Source organism: Pristis pectinata, chromosome 9 (assembly GCF_009764475.1).
Source record: "Pristis pectinata isolate sPriPec2 chromosome 9, sPriPec2.1.pri, whole genome shotgun sequence".
In the NCBI taxonomy this organism is placed as follows: Eukaryota; Metazoa; Chordata; class Chondrichthyes; order Rhinopristiformes; family Pristidae; genus Pristis; species Pristis pectinata.
This window is the reverse complement of record NC_067413.1, coordinates 80,789,402-80,803,800: the sequence shown is the minus strand read 5'-3', so window position 1 is coordinate 80,803,800 and position 14,399 is coordinate 80,789,402. Positions and strand designations below refer to the sequence as shown.

Below are 14,399 nucleotides of genomic sequence, written 5' to 3'. Positions count from 1 at the left end.
ACATTATTGCCATGTAAATGCTACAAGAGTATTTCTGATGTGGTAGATTTTTGATTAAAAAAACAAGCAAAAATCAAACGTACAAAAGGGTTTATAAATGGACACCGTTACTTCAATGAGTAAATTGGAAGGAGTAATCCTTTAAGGAAACTATCGTTCATTTCATGTTTGATTCGAAGATTGTGGCGTAAGACTGAATTATTTACTCAGCAGCAAGCTATTGGCACTGATCTGTTAATTAACATAATAAATTCTATAATAATGCACACATAATTATGATAGCTTAGAATAAAGACTAAAGTTAAATGACTGCTGTAAGTTTGGATGTTTGATATTCTAATAGTACTATAACATCATGAATACAAAAACAACTTTATAGACAAGATACTACACTGAAAATGATACCACCAGTCACGTACAGTATCAGAGATACATTAAATACTTAAATAGTTGAACATACTTCCCTGTGATTTAATGCTGAGTATAATTGTAGTTTGAAGTACTCATTCAATTGACTGATTCTGGTGCAAAGTTGTGCTGGGATTCTTGAGTAAAAAGAATGGTAATAATTGTTACTTTAATATTTTGATTATCAAAAGTTACACGTTATCCAGCATGTTGCAGAACTGACCATGATTATACAATTATGCCCAAAGAATTTTGCTCCACACATTGTAACACATTCTTGGTAAATTCTGTAACACTGAGGGACTTGGTTGTGAATTTGTTTTACATTAATGTAGTACATTCTGAGAGTTAAAATTATCTGGGTAATACAGCCCATTGGTATATCAGTGGTATATTTCATTAATGGATCCTTGTTCACCTTTCAGCAGCAAAGTAATATTGAGGGGCACCATATAGAAAGTTGCCTGTTAGCTGAGCAATGACATCTTGCTTCAGAAGAAAATATTTAAGGATTGTAAGATGATTTAAAGAAAACTATGGAGATTGCTAATTTGTGATGTTAGTGTACAGGCTCCAAACCAAGTTTTTTCCAACTTTAAGTTTGAAAATCTTTCAGGAATCTAGCTTTCAAGATCTAGCATCATTAAAGGAATTTATGAGGTTGGTGAAGAGCTGCCGTCCCTTATACTTGCCTCTTAGAACTAGTGTTTCGATGGTGGTAAATGTAACATTAGCCTTGTTGAAACTGATAATGAAACCATTTTAATAATAAATGTTACATATTGAAACTGCATTGGTTTCATATTTGAAAGGTAGATTTTACATGTTGGTTGTTGTATGGTGTATGAGAGATTAAGCTGTTGAACTGCACATGTCCTTGATGCAAAAATAGATGTTATCCTCTTATACAGGTCAGGGAATTCCAACTGGTAGGACTTTATAATATCACAGCAAGAACACATGTACTGAATTCAGAGGAGAAGAAGTAGTATGGCTAAGATCCAATGCTTATTCTGTTTGTATTTAATTTATCTAAATATTTGTGCTTACAAAACCAAGTGAGTCCACCACTGTTAATGATTGTGAAATAAATCAGCAATCATCAGTAAAGCCACGGAGAAATGATTTACTTGACAATGCAGTATTTTCCTCTGTCTAAACAAGTTATTTTATATATTTCAATAAAATCTACTTTGGATTTTTCCTCCGGAATTATGAGCTGTGACAAAAAAAGATGCCTTTCTCCTTTAAACTGCAAAAAAAAATTATTTTCTTTCTCCTTTGTGAGGGACTGAACAGCTGCAGGTGTAAATCTTTGTGGAACATAGATGATGATAACAGCTGAGAAATTTCTCAAGCCTGAGTAGGCAAAGCCATGCAAATTAAAAATCATGACGAGTTCTATACTGCTGTTGGTACAAATCGTACAGCACTGAGACAACCTTTTGTCCTAGGAAAAGGCTGGCTATCACTAGCACTGTACTAAAATGTAAACTGGGCCACAAAAACAATTGTTATAAATAGTAGACTGGTTAGATGAAATGTAGATGTAGAAGCAGGCATTAGTGAAAGCAGCTTGGATTTGCATATGAGCAATTATGATGGCAGCAGAAACCAGCTCTGTTGCCTAGATATATATTAAGTGCATATTTGCAGTCACTACAAATAAACTTGAATTCCTATTAGGGATTTCCCATATCTTTGTTTGTTTCAAGGGATGATTGTTTCATTACTTCATTACTTTTAAATAATTCTTTGATTTTATTGACATTTGTAAGGATGTAGTGATTTATCAGTGATTGGCAAACAGAACAGTATTCAGATATTTTCTTCCTGTCCTGGTTTTATAAACTGCTTTGCCTTTCAATGCATTCAGTATAGTGCATGCAGTATTCAGTGTGTTATCTCTAACATTGCTTCCTAGTTCTCAAAGATGGTGAATGCAAGAAATGGGCTTTAACAGATCCTGTCCAGTTAAAAAGATTAACATTACAATTTCTAATCATTAATCAACTGAATATAAAAGTAATAATATGTAAATAGTGATCCATGATGACTACAGTACATGGATCAGAATGAAACTTCCCAGAATTTAAAAGGTTAGGGGCTGATTTGATAGGTTTCGGGGGAAATGATAGGATAGACAGAAACTATTTTTGCTTAGAATCAAGGGGGCCAGGCCTTTCAAATTTTAAATTTTTAAAAAATGTTTTAAATTTAAATTTTATTTACAGCATGGTAACAGGCCCTTCCAGCCCATTGAGTCCACACCGCCCATTTTAAACCCAAATTAACCGTACGTCTTTGCAATGTGGGAGGAAACCGGAGCACCCGGAGGAAACCCACGTAAACACGGGAGAACATACAAACTCCTTACAGACAGCGATGGGAATCGAACCCCGATCACTGGCGCTGTAATAGCATCGCGCTAACTGCTACTCTACCGTGCCACCTGAAGTAAACACTTATAAGGCATTGTTAGAAATATCTAAATACAAAGGATGGTAAAGGTTTGGAACTCCTGCAGTTGGTAATTGATGAAAGGCCAATTTCTAATTTTAAATCTGAGACTGATAGAATTTTGATGACCAAAGCTATTGAGGCATTATGGCGCAGAGCAGCATATATGGAATTAGATCATAAAAATGGCCATGATCACATTGAGTGACCCATCAGGAGTGAGGGGCAAAACACACCTGTTCTTATGTTCCATTGAAAATGTTGGAAATACTCCAGCAATCAGAAGTGGTATGAACTTTTAACTTGCTGAGGTGGTGAAGAAGAAATATGCTTTGGGAATACTTCCAAAGTTTCCAGGTTAAATTCTGTTTAAACAATTACGAGAACAGAGGAGACAGATGTGTTATTTGATACCTAGAAAAGCACTGGTAGGAAAGCAGTTAGTTTGCAAATTCCTTTTGTCTATATCCAAAACTATAGATGGTGCTTCAGTGATTTTCAGGAAAGCTGGTTTCCACCAGAAGTGCAACAATGTAAATTTATGTCTTTGTTTCACACCCATCATAATGTAGAACTAAAGGAGAGTGTGGTATCTTTGTTAACATTAATAGCCTGAAGATATTAAAGACATAAACATGTTTCATATTTTGACTGTATAATGATTCAGCTTATATAACTTGCCTCAGTGAAATGCAGTTTGTAGATTCAAAAAAGCTAGTGACCTAGAAATTCTATCACATAATGCAGTGTTTGTATGTGCTACATGATTAAACTACAGTACAAGGCTGGTCACTTGTCTTTCACGAAGTTTGTGGTTTTGCTTCTGGGTTCTTATTATGTATGATGTAGTAATGAATGGAGGCACCTGCATGTGTGGAATATCTAACAGCATGCAACACTTATAAGGACACCACTTGTGTGGACTCCAGGACTGAGAATCAGTTGCAGCTAATTCCACTTTAAATTTAAAAACCTGTTACTCACTGTGGTTTTCCCTTGGGAGTAGATTAAAATAGTAAAGAATAAGAGGTCACATGGTACAGAATCTCAGGAGGACAGTGAGGAAGCAATAGTAGTCGTACATACTAAGGACCCATCTTGGTGAGAATTTTTTTATTGTACAGGTGGGTAGCTGAGAAGCAAGGATTTTAAAGGAGTCATAAGCGGTGGAATAAGATGAGATGCTCAAAGGAAGAGTAGGACAAATAATGTGAGGTTTAGCGATATGGGGCATGTAGCCACTGCAACAATATGGATGGGACAAGTGTTGGAAGGTGCAACCAGGTAGAGAAGCATCAATCAGGGGTAAAGCATTACTAATAATCTCCAGGGTTTGCTATCAAGACCATTATGTCGATGCAGCCATTCACAGTTTACAATTGGATGGACATTCCGGAGAGAGTTGTGGCAAGGGACAGAATTGGTAGATCTGCTGGATATCATCTCCCCAATAGTTACACCTACTAGGATCACATAATACGTGGCACAGAAATGGGCCATTCATCCGTACCTGTCCATTCCAGTATATATGCTGCATTTGAGCTTCCTCCCACCATCTAAATTTCTTAGCATAACCCTCTATTCCTTTCTTTGTTTGATTCCCTGTTTATAATGATAGCTTCTAGTTATGCTCTTCCTTAAAAATTTAAATACCCTGCATCCATTCTATCAAAGCCCTTCATAATTTCAAAGACCTCTATTAGATCAGCCTTACTCATTCTTTCTCAAGAGAAAGATGACTCAGTCTGTTCGTTCGTTCTTGATATCTATACTGTGCACACTGTGGCATTTCAGATGTCATCCGTGTAAGTCTTTTCTGTAATCCTTCCAGTGTTTCTAGATCCTTTTTATAATATGGCAACCAGAACAATGTAAATTTCTGTCACAGGAAGAGATCACCAGGTAGACAGGAAAAGATTGAAGGATATGCTCAAAGCTTCCTTGGAAAAGAAATGCAACATCCCCATTGACTCTTGGGAATCTCTGGCAAAGTGAAGAAGGAGCATTTAGGATTGTAATGAGAACCTTGTGTCCATGCATTGTTGTAGTCCTCTTCAGTATTGACTAACTGACCCTAACCCAACTCTGTATTTGATCTCATCTGCAAATTTAGAAGTTGATGTTTTACTTCCATATTTAAACCATTAATGTAAATCCTGAACAGCAGTGGTTCCAGCATTGACCCTTGAAGAACATCATTACCAACCTTCTTTCATTGCAAATTGCTATCTTTTATTCCCATTCTCCACTTTCTGAACTGAAAGCCAATAATTTATTTCCTTACTTGTCTTCAACTTGATATTCTCTAACATTATCATAGGGTTTATTCTGGGGTATTTTATTGAAGGTGTTTGAAAATTCAGATAAATTTCTTCTACTTTATTGCCACTGTCTTACCTCTCTGTTACCACCTTAAAGAATTCCATGAGGTTGGTCAAGATATGTCCTTTAGAAACCATGCCTACTACTTATTATTTCATCTCTGGATGTTCTTCTGTTCTTTTCATTAGTAGGAATTCCATTATTTTCCTAATACTTATGTTAAGCTGACTGATCTATAATTTGAAGGGCATGATTTGTTCCTCTTCTTCAATGTACCTTTTTTTGTTCTTGTTTTATTTTAAAGAATATTTCAAAACTCATTGCTAGGAAGTGTGGTGGTTAAAACAGCAAATGGTACTTTAGAAACGGGAGTCAGATTGGCACTTAATGCAAAGTAATTTGCAGGGCCATGGGAAAGAGTGGGAATGAGACTGACTGAATTACTACAGACTACTGGAGACTCAATGGGCTAAAATTTCTCCTTCTGTGCTTCTATGATAATACAACAAATAACAATTTTGTACTAGTGAGAGTCTCATATTAGTATGTTTTGTTATTCTTTTGAGCAGATTAATAGGCTTTTAACAGAGACAAACACAGTAAGATGAAGAGCATCCTGTGATTTAATTATTTACATTTTTGGGGTAGGACTCAATTTAGTTGATCTGGATTTCATGCTAGGGGTTGGCCTAGGATCCACCTCTCATACTTTAATACAAAATACAAAATGGTTGTGATTAGTACTTTTGAAAGAATGAGGATAATAGTTGGTGGGTGCCTAATAATTTACCTCAATTTTGGACAATGCACTGTGGCAAAGTATTGCAGCATCTCTTGAACATCAATAAATATTAAGAGAATTTCTAGATCATTAATCAATAGAAAGAGCATTGGGCCAAACAGTGATCCTATTGGATACAGGAAACTGTCCAAAGCCATACCTCAATCCATGTCTTATTCCTTCCACCAAGTTTTCGATATGTTACCACTACCTCCAGATCATGCAGAGAAATCTCATGTGCAGGACTTCTTCAAAAGCTTTTTGAAAGTGCGTTGATCTTAACTCATTCATCATCTTAGCATCTTTTTTCAAAAGAGGCAATCAGATTTCCAAGGCATGACTTGTACTTTTAATGCAGGAAAACTGACAGGTAAGGCATATGAACTCAGGGCATGGATAGGTACACGGGACTGGGATATCATAGCTATTACAGAAACATGGTTGAGGGATGCACAGGACTGGCAGCTTAATGTTCTTGGGTACAGACACTACCAGTGTGATAGGGGTAGAGGTAAGAAAGGGGGGGGATTGTATTTTTGATTTGGGTGAACGCCACAGGAATACTTGGAGAAAATATCCCTGGAAGATCGTCCAGTGAGGCTATATGGGTGGAACTTAGCAATAAGAAAGGGGCGATCACTTTGATGGGATTGTACTATAGGCCCCCCAACAGTCAGTATGAATTAGAGGAGTAATTATTGTAAGGAGATTGCAGATAGCTGTAAGAATAATAGGGTTGTAATAGTAGGTGATTTTAACTTCCTTAACGTTGACTGGGACTGCCAAAGAGTTTGGATGGAGCAGAATTTGTTAAATGTGTCCAGGACAGTTTTTTCATGTATTATGTAGATGGCCTGAGCAGAGAAGGGGCATTACTCAACTATCTATTGGGAAATGAGACAGGGCAAGTGACTGAAGTGTCAGTCGGGGAACACTTTGGGTCCAGTGACTATAATTCTATTAGTTTGAAAATAGCTATGGAAAAAGATAGAACCGGTTCAAAGATAAAGTCCTAAATTGGGGCAGGGCAAATTTTGAAGGCATTATACAGGAACTTGCAAACGTTGATTGGGAGAGGCTGTTTTCAGGTAAAGGGTTGTTGGGGAAGTGGGAGGCTTCTAAAAATGAGATAGGGAGAGTTCAGGGCCAGCTTGTTCCTGATAGGGTGAAGGGCAAGGCTGGCAGGGTTAGAGAACCTTGGCTGAAGAGGGATATTGAGTCTCTGGCCAGTAAAAAAAAAAGGTCATATGTCAGGTATAGGCAGCTGGGATTGCCTTGAGGAGGATAAGGGATGTAGGAGTACATTTTAGAAGGAAATCAAGAGGGGGAAAAAGAGGCCATGAGATAGCTTTGACTGGTGAGGTAAAGAAGAATCCTAAGAGATTCTAAAAGTAAATTAAGAGCAAAAGGATAACTAGGGAGAGAATAGATCCCCTTAAGGATCACTATGGTCATCAATGTGTGGAGCCACAGGAGATGGGAGAGGTCTTAAGTGAATACCTCATCTGTATTTACTGTGGAGAAAGTTATGGAAGCTAGGGAATTCAGAGGCGAGAATAGAGATATCTTGGAACATACGTATCAACATTACAAAAGAGGAGGTGCTGGCGGTCTCAGTGCATAAAGGTGGATAAATTTCCTGGGGCCTGACCAAATGTATCGTAGGACATTGTGGGAAGGCAGGGAAGAAATTGCTGGGGCTCTGGAAGAGATATTTGTATCAATGTTAGCCATGGGTGAGGTTTAAGAAGGGCTTCAAGGACAAGCCAGGGAACTACAGGCCAGTGAGCGTAGCATCAGTGGTGGGAAAGGTTCAGAAAAAGATTGGGTTGTTGTCATATACAGTAGGGTGCAATGAGAGACAGGATCCACCTACATTTGGGAAAGGCAAGGACTGATTAGGGATAGTCAGCATGGCTTTGTGCTGGGAAATAGTGTCTCATGGATTTGATTGAGTTTTTTGAGGAGGTGTCCAAGAAGATTGACAGGGGCAGGGCAGTAGAAGTTGTCCAGCTGTTGATAAGGTCCCGTGTAGTAGGCTGGTAGTCTGGTCTGGAAGGTTAGATCACATGGGATCCAGGGTAAGCTGACGAATTAGGTACAAAATTGGCTTGGTGGCAGGATTCAGAGGGTGATAGTAGAGGGTTGTTTTTCAGATTGGAGGCCTGTGACCAGTGGTGTGCCGCAGGAATCAGTGCTGGGTCCTCTGTTGCTTGTCATATATGGTATATCAATGATTTGGATTAGAATGTAGTTGGCATGGTTAGTACATTTGCAGATGACACCAAAATTGGTGGTATAGTGGACAGTGAAGAATGTTATCTAAGATCAAAACAGGATCTAGACCAACCAGGAAAATTGGCCAAGGAATGGCAGATGGAATTTAACTTGGACAAGTGCGAAGTGTTGCATTTTGGTAAGTTAAACTAGGGCAGGATGTACATAATCAGTGGCAGGCTCCTGGAGAATGTTGTAGAATGGAGAGACCTTGGGGTAAAAGTACATATTTCCTAAAAGTGGCAACATGGGTAGATAAGGTAATGAAGAAGGCGTTTGCATGATTATCTTCATTGATCAGGGGACTGAGTACAAGAGGTGGGACGTTGGGTTGGGACATCATGTTACAGCTGTCCGAGACCTTGGTAAGACCACAATTGGAATATTGTGTGCACTTCTGATTGCCTAGTGATAGGAAGGATGTCATTAAGCTGGAAAGGGTGCAGAAAAGATTCACAAGTTACTGGGACTTGAGGGCTTGAGTTATAAGGAGAGACTGGATAGGTTGGGGCATAGGTTTAAGGTGAGAGGGGAAATATTTATGGGGGACCTGAGGGGCAAGTTTTTCACACAGAGGGTGGTGGGTATTTGGAGCAAGCTGCCAGAGGAAACAGTAGAGCTGGGTAAAGTTGCAATGTTTAAAAGACAGGTACATGAATAGGATAGTTTAGAGGGATATGGGCCAAATGCAGGCAAATGGGACTAGCTCAAGTAGGCAACTTGGTTGGCATGGACAAATTGTTTTGAAGGGCTGATTTCTATGCTGTATAACTCTATGACTCCATGACTTATGAAACCATTTTGGGGAACACCAAGATATCCTTTTACATCCAAGCAATTATACTGTATATTACACCATTGATGATTCCTTCAAGCTTTGTTCATATTGCTTATGTCAGCTAATGGGCCAATAGTTCTCCAGATCTGAGCTGTTAAAAGTATGGGTAAGTGATTGGACAACATACATTCTACCTCCTTAAGGATCCCTGGGTGAATCTATTTTCAAGTTCTTATTTTCCTTAAGTAATAATACAATTAACATTTATTATTTTATTATTAAAATATGTAAATCTATTGGTCAAGTTTTGAATTCAAGAGTAAAGAAAGATGGAAAGTGCTCATTCAATATTTTTGTCAAAGCTGATCAATTCCTTGTGATCTGTTTGATCAGCTATAAAACTGAAAAATGTTTTCTGTTTCTGCTATAATTATCTATTTCATCTTTTTCATTAATGTTTTAATACTCTTAACAGCAGTCTTCGTCTTCTCAAGCCGAGAAAAATTTCAGCTTATAAAATTATAGATGCTCATTACAAGATCAAAAATGTTTCTGTAAAGTTTTCAGCTTGTAAGCAAGTTTCTAAGGAGAAGATTTCACACTTGGTACAGATTAATACAAATGCTTACATGCTAATTTCTGTAGACAAGTGTTTAATAATGATTATGGAGTGAAGAAAATGGTAAAAGCTAATTGAAGATATATTGTCCTTTGTATCACTTTGAAAGTTTCTGTTTGAATTTGGTAGTCAATTACTGAGCTCTTGAATAAATTAAGTAGTGACTTTGGTGAGTAAAGTGCTGCGATGCTGGAATCTGGAGATTTGGTTTCACGTACTCTTTCTGTGCCAGCCATGTGCCTTCCTGTTGTAGACTTTCCATTAGTCCTCCTGGGTGCAGGCCTGAAATTGGCCAGGATCAATTCATTAGTCACTCTCTTGCTTTTCATTTTGTACAATTTTAGTGGACTATTCTCATTTCTGTAATAGAGTTGGAAATTGTGCGTGTGAACAGATAACGTTGAACAGTGCAACGCAGGAACAGGTCCTTTGGCCTACAATGTTTGCCTCAAACACGATGCCGAATTAAACCAGTTCTCTTCTGCCTGTACATGATCCATGCCCATCCATTCCCTGCATATTCACGCATCTAACAGCCTCATAAACACCACTATTGTATCTGCTTCCACCACTTCCCACGGCAGCCTGTTCCAGGCACCTACCACTCTGTGTGTTAAAAAAAATTTGCCTGCACATCTCCTTTAAACTTTCCCCCTCTCACCTTAAATGCATTTCCTCTAGTACTTGATATTTCAACCCTGGGAAAATGATTCTGTCTGTCTACCCTATCTATGCCTCCCATAATCTTATAAACCTCTATCAGGTCTCCTCTCAGCCTTCGATGCTCCAGAGGAAACAACCTAAGTTTTTCTAACCTCTCCTTATAGTTCAGACCCTCTAACCCAGGCAGTATTCTGGTAAACCTCTTCTGCACCATTTCCAAAGCCTCCACATCTTCCTGTAATGGGATGACCAGAATTGCACAGAATACTCCAAGTGCAGCCAAACCAAAGTTTTATATATACAGTAGCTGCAACATAACTTCCTGACTCTTATACTCAATGCCCCAACCAATAAAGGCAAGCATGCCATATGCCTTCTTTACCACCCTATCTACTTGCGTAGCCACTTTCAGTGAGCTATGGACTTGGACCCCAAGATCCCTCTGTACATCAATGCTGTTAAGGGTCCTGATATTAAATGTATACTCTACCCTTACATTAGACCTCCCAAAGTGTAACACCACACACTTGGCCAGATTAAACTCCATCTTCCATTTCTCTGTCCACATCTATAACCAATCAATACTGTGCTGTATCCTTTGACAGCTCTCTACACTGTCCACAGCTCCAGCAATCTTTGTGTCAGAGTAATGCAGCATGAAAACAGGCCCTTCGGCCCGACTTGTCCATGCATTCTTGGTTCTACATTTGTGTCAAGCTCTAAAGGGATTTTCACTCCTGGTTGTAATGACATTTCACGCCAGAAGAACAAAAACAAAGACAAAATCAACTTTTAGTTCCACAACACTGAAGAGTGTCTCGGAACTGAATCTCTGAGCATATATATGGAGGTGGATTTTTTTCCACCCCTGCTCCCCTGGCAAAGGTGGTTTGATGCAGTTCCTCAATGATTGTTCGAGCTCTATTCTGAAAACACATACATCAGTATCTCAGCAATTCAGCCTACCAACTGACATGATTTCTGTCAGCTCCTGGATCCTGGCTATTGCTCAAAATGGCCAAAAAGACTGGAAAGAATACAAACCTTCAGTTTAATATAGGCTTGTGCTCACTTGCAAAACCTTGTGTATGCCTCGTGATTGTTTCACAGAATGAAAGTTAGCATATTCAGTTCTTTAAATCATCGAAGTGTATTAGCACAGGAGGCCACCATTTGCCCATCAAATCTATCAACTCTATGCTGGTTCTGAATAGAGTAATCCCATCAGACTCATTCCCCGCCATTCTGCAAATTGTTCTCAAGTGCAGAAGACAAGTGGGAAATTACACCCCTGGAACAGAACTTGAGTGGCACGACATTGTGTAAAAACCTGCATTTCTGTCAACAAATTAACATAACACAGAAGTCTTGCATGCTCTTTCTCTTCATTTTTTTCCTTGACTCTGAGCAGTCTTGCAAAAACTTAAAATCCCGGTTCTTTTAAAACAAAATAACATTCGGAATATAAATGCTTTATTAACATGCATTAGGTCTGTTTAGTTTACAATGGACACTGATGGTAAATTGTACAGATCTGGGGACACCTCATGAAGTGCTGAATGCTTACATAGCTCCTGAAGCAAATATCTGCCACATGGAATAGGCGAGGTAATAAGGCACACGTTGACATTTTTTACTAGATAGTAGTAAGACCTGTGTTAATTAAAAACAAGTAAACCAAAGTCACTATTTTCAATTCTTATATTCACCTATGCTTCGGCATATGCTGTCTGCGACACATTGCGTCATCTGCAAATACTAACCCATCCATCTACATTTTGCATCCAAGTCATTTCTATACATCATAAACAACAGAGGCCCCAGCACCAATCCCTCCTCCATCCTCCGTCTTCCATGGGCAAGCCAATTCTGAATCTACTAATTCACCATGGATCCCATGTATCTTAACCTTCTGGATCAGCCTACCATGAGGGACCTTGTCAAATGCCTCACTAAAATCCATGTAGATGACATCCACTGCCCTATCCTCATCGATCACCTTCATTACCTCCTCAAAAAACTTAATCAAGTTTGTAAGGTTTGACCTGCCCTGCACAAAGCCATGCTGACTGCCCCTAATCAGGCTATGTTTTTCCAAATGTGTGTAAATCCTATACCTAAGAATCCTCTCCAATAGCTTCCTTACCACTGACATGAGGCTCACTGGACTATAATTTCCTGGCTTGTCCCCATTTCCCTTTTTGAACAAAGGAACAACATTGGCTACTCTCCAGTCCTCTGGGACCTCACCTGTTCCTAGTGAAGATGCAAAAATCTTGGTCAAAGCCTCAGTAATCTTATCTCTTGCCTCTTTCAATAACCTGGGATATAAACCATCAGGCCCTGGGGACGCCCACATTTGATGCTCATCAGAAAACTCAACACCACCTCCTTCCTGATCTCAAAACGCCCTAGCACATAAGTATGTCCCACACTACTCTTACTATCCTCCATGTCCTCCTTGGTGTATACCAACATAAAGCACTCATTTAGTATCTCACCCACATCCTCTGACTCCAAGCATAAATTCCTCCTTTATCCTCGAGTGGTCCTACCCTCCCCCTAGTTATCCTCTTGTTTTTTAAAGTGAGTATAAAATACCTTGGGATCCTCTTGCAAAGGACATTTCATGGCCCCTTTTGGCCTTCCTAATCCCTTGCCTGAGCTCTTCCCTGCTAACTCCATATTCATCAAGGGCCCTGTCTGATTTTAGCTTCCTAAACCTTACATATGCTTCCTTTTCCTTTGTCACTAAGTTCATAACCTCTTGTCATCCAAGGTTCCATTACTCTGCCATCCTTGTCCTTGCTCCTTACTGGAACATGCTGGTCCTGATCTCTGATCAGCTGGTCTTTAAACAACTCCCACATTTCAGATATAGGTATAGTGGCTGCTATCTCTAGTACACTTTGAAGAAACCATCAGCTGCTCTCAGATAAATCACTGGATTGTTGATTTTCAGTTTGGACTATGAATATGATATTGCATTCTGAATTCAGAACTTTAGCAACTTTAGCCAAGAAGAACATGTATCGATATATTGGAGAACTTGGCCTGATGAGTTTCTGTCCGCTGAAGTTAATGGATAGAAAATTGTGGGTTTCGTAACTTTGGGTTATCTAAGAGACCTGGAACAGTAGATGGCCATATTTTGGAATGTTGTTAATGAGGATCTCTTCAAACAGTACCTAAATATTTGTAATATTGGAATCATGTGAGTGAATAAGTAAGTGCAAATGGGGATAAAAAGAACAACAAGAACAGAAGAAGAACAAAGAATATAAAGTACCCTCCGTGGTTTGAGAACGGATCTCTGACTTGTTCAACCTCTCATTCCCCCTGTTGCCTTCAAACCTCCTTTGGTGACCTCCTTTATCAAAGTCCTCATGTGATGGGAACCGTCTTTGGTCTACATGTCCTGCTCTGTAAAAACAGGAAGAAGAAAGATATGGTAGAATGATGAATCTGAGAAAAGTTATCTGTCATCTGTTTGCTCACTACACCAGTACCATATCTAGCAAATGAATATACACCATATGCCATTAGAATGTTGGATTGATATTTATTGCGTGCCATTTTTCATGGTCCACTGACTCGAAGCATTTGCATGACAAGAAGATATTGATTGCGTTGAATGCTCACATACTGTTTGGTAACATGCACTATCCCAATGGATCCTGTTCTCTGCTCAGTACCCATCCATACCTGACCCATGGTTCCACCTGGTGCACTTTTGTCTTCCCTTAACATATACAATGAGATTATTTGTAATAGATCTCCCAGCACAGAAGGTAAAATAAGACAGAATTTTGAACCCATTAGCTTCTTTTCCCGCTTGACTTAACTCCTGACTGTTTTGACCCCCTTGATAGAACATTGCCAAAAGACATCGTTAGGAAGAATTGTCATGGCTTGAAAAGGCAACTGTGATGTGATCAGAAGAACATGTACTTTTACCAATGCGATCTGTCAGATTGAAGATGCCTTGCTTCTATTCCAGTGCTTATTATGAGACTTGTGGACTTCTCTGCAGGTAGAGCAGGAAGCACTTGATATGTATGTATGGCAGGGTGGTATGAGAAGAGGTGCTC

General features: G+C 39.0%; 1 protein-coding gene across 2 annotated transcripts in view; it reads left to right on the top strand.

Annotated features, from left to right (window-relative positions):
* LOC127574236 (solute carrier organic anion transporter family member 5A1) overlaps nt 1–14,399 on the top strand; it is a 125,081-nt gene that overhangs the window by 2,013 nt on the left and 108,669 nt on the right. The gene's annotated exons all lie outside the window — the stretch shown is intronic.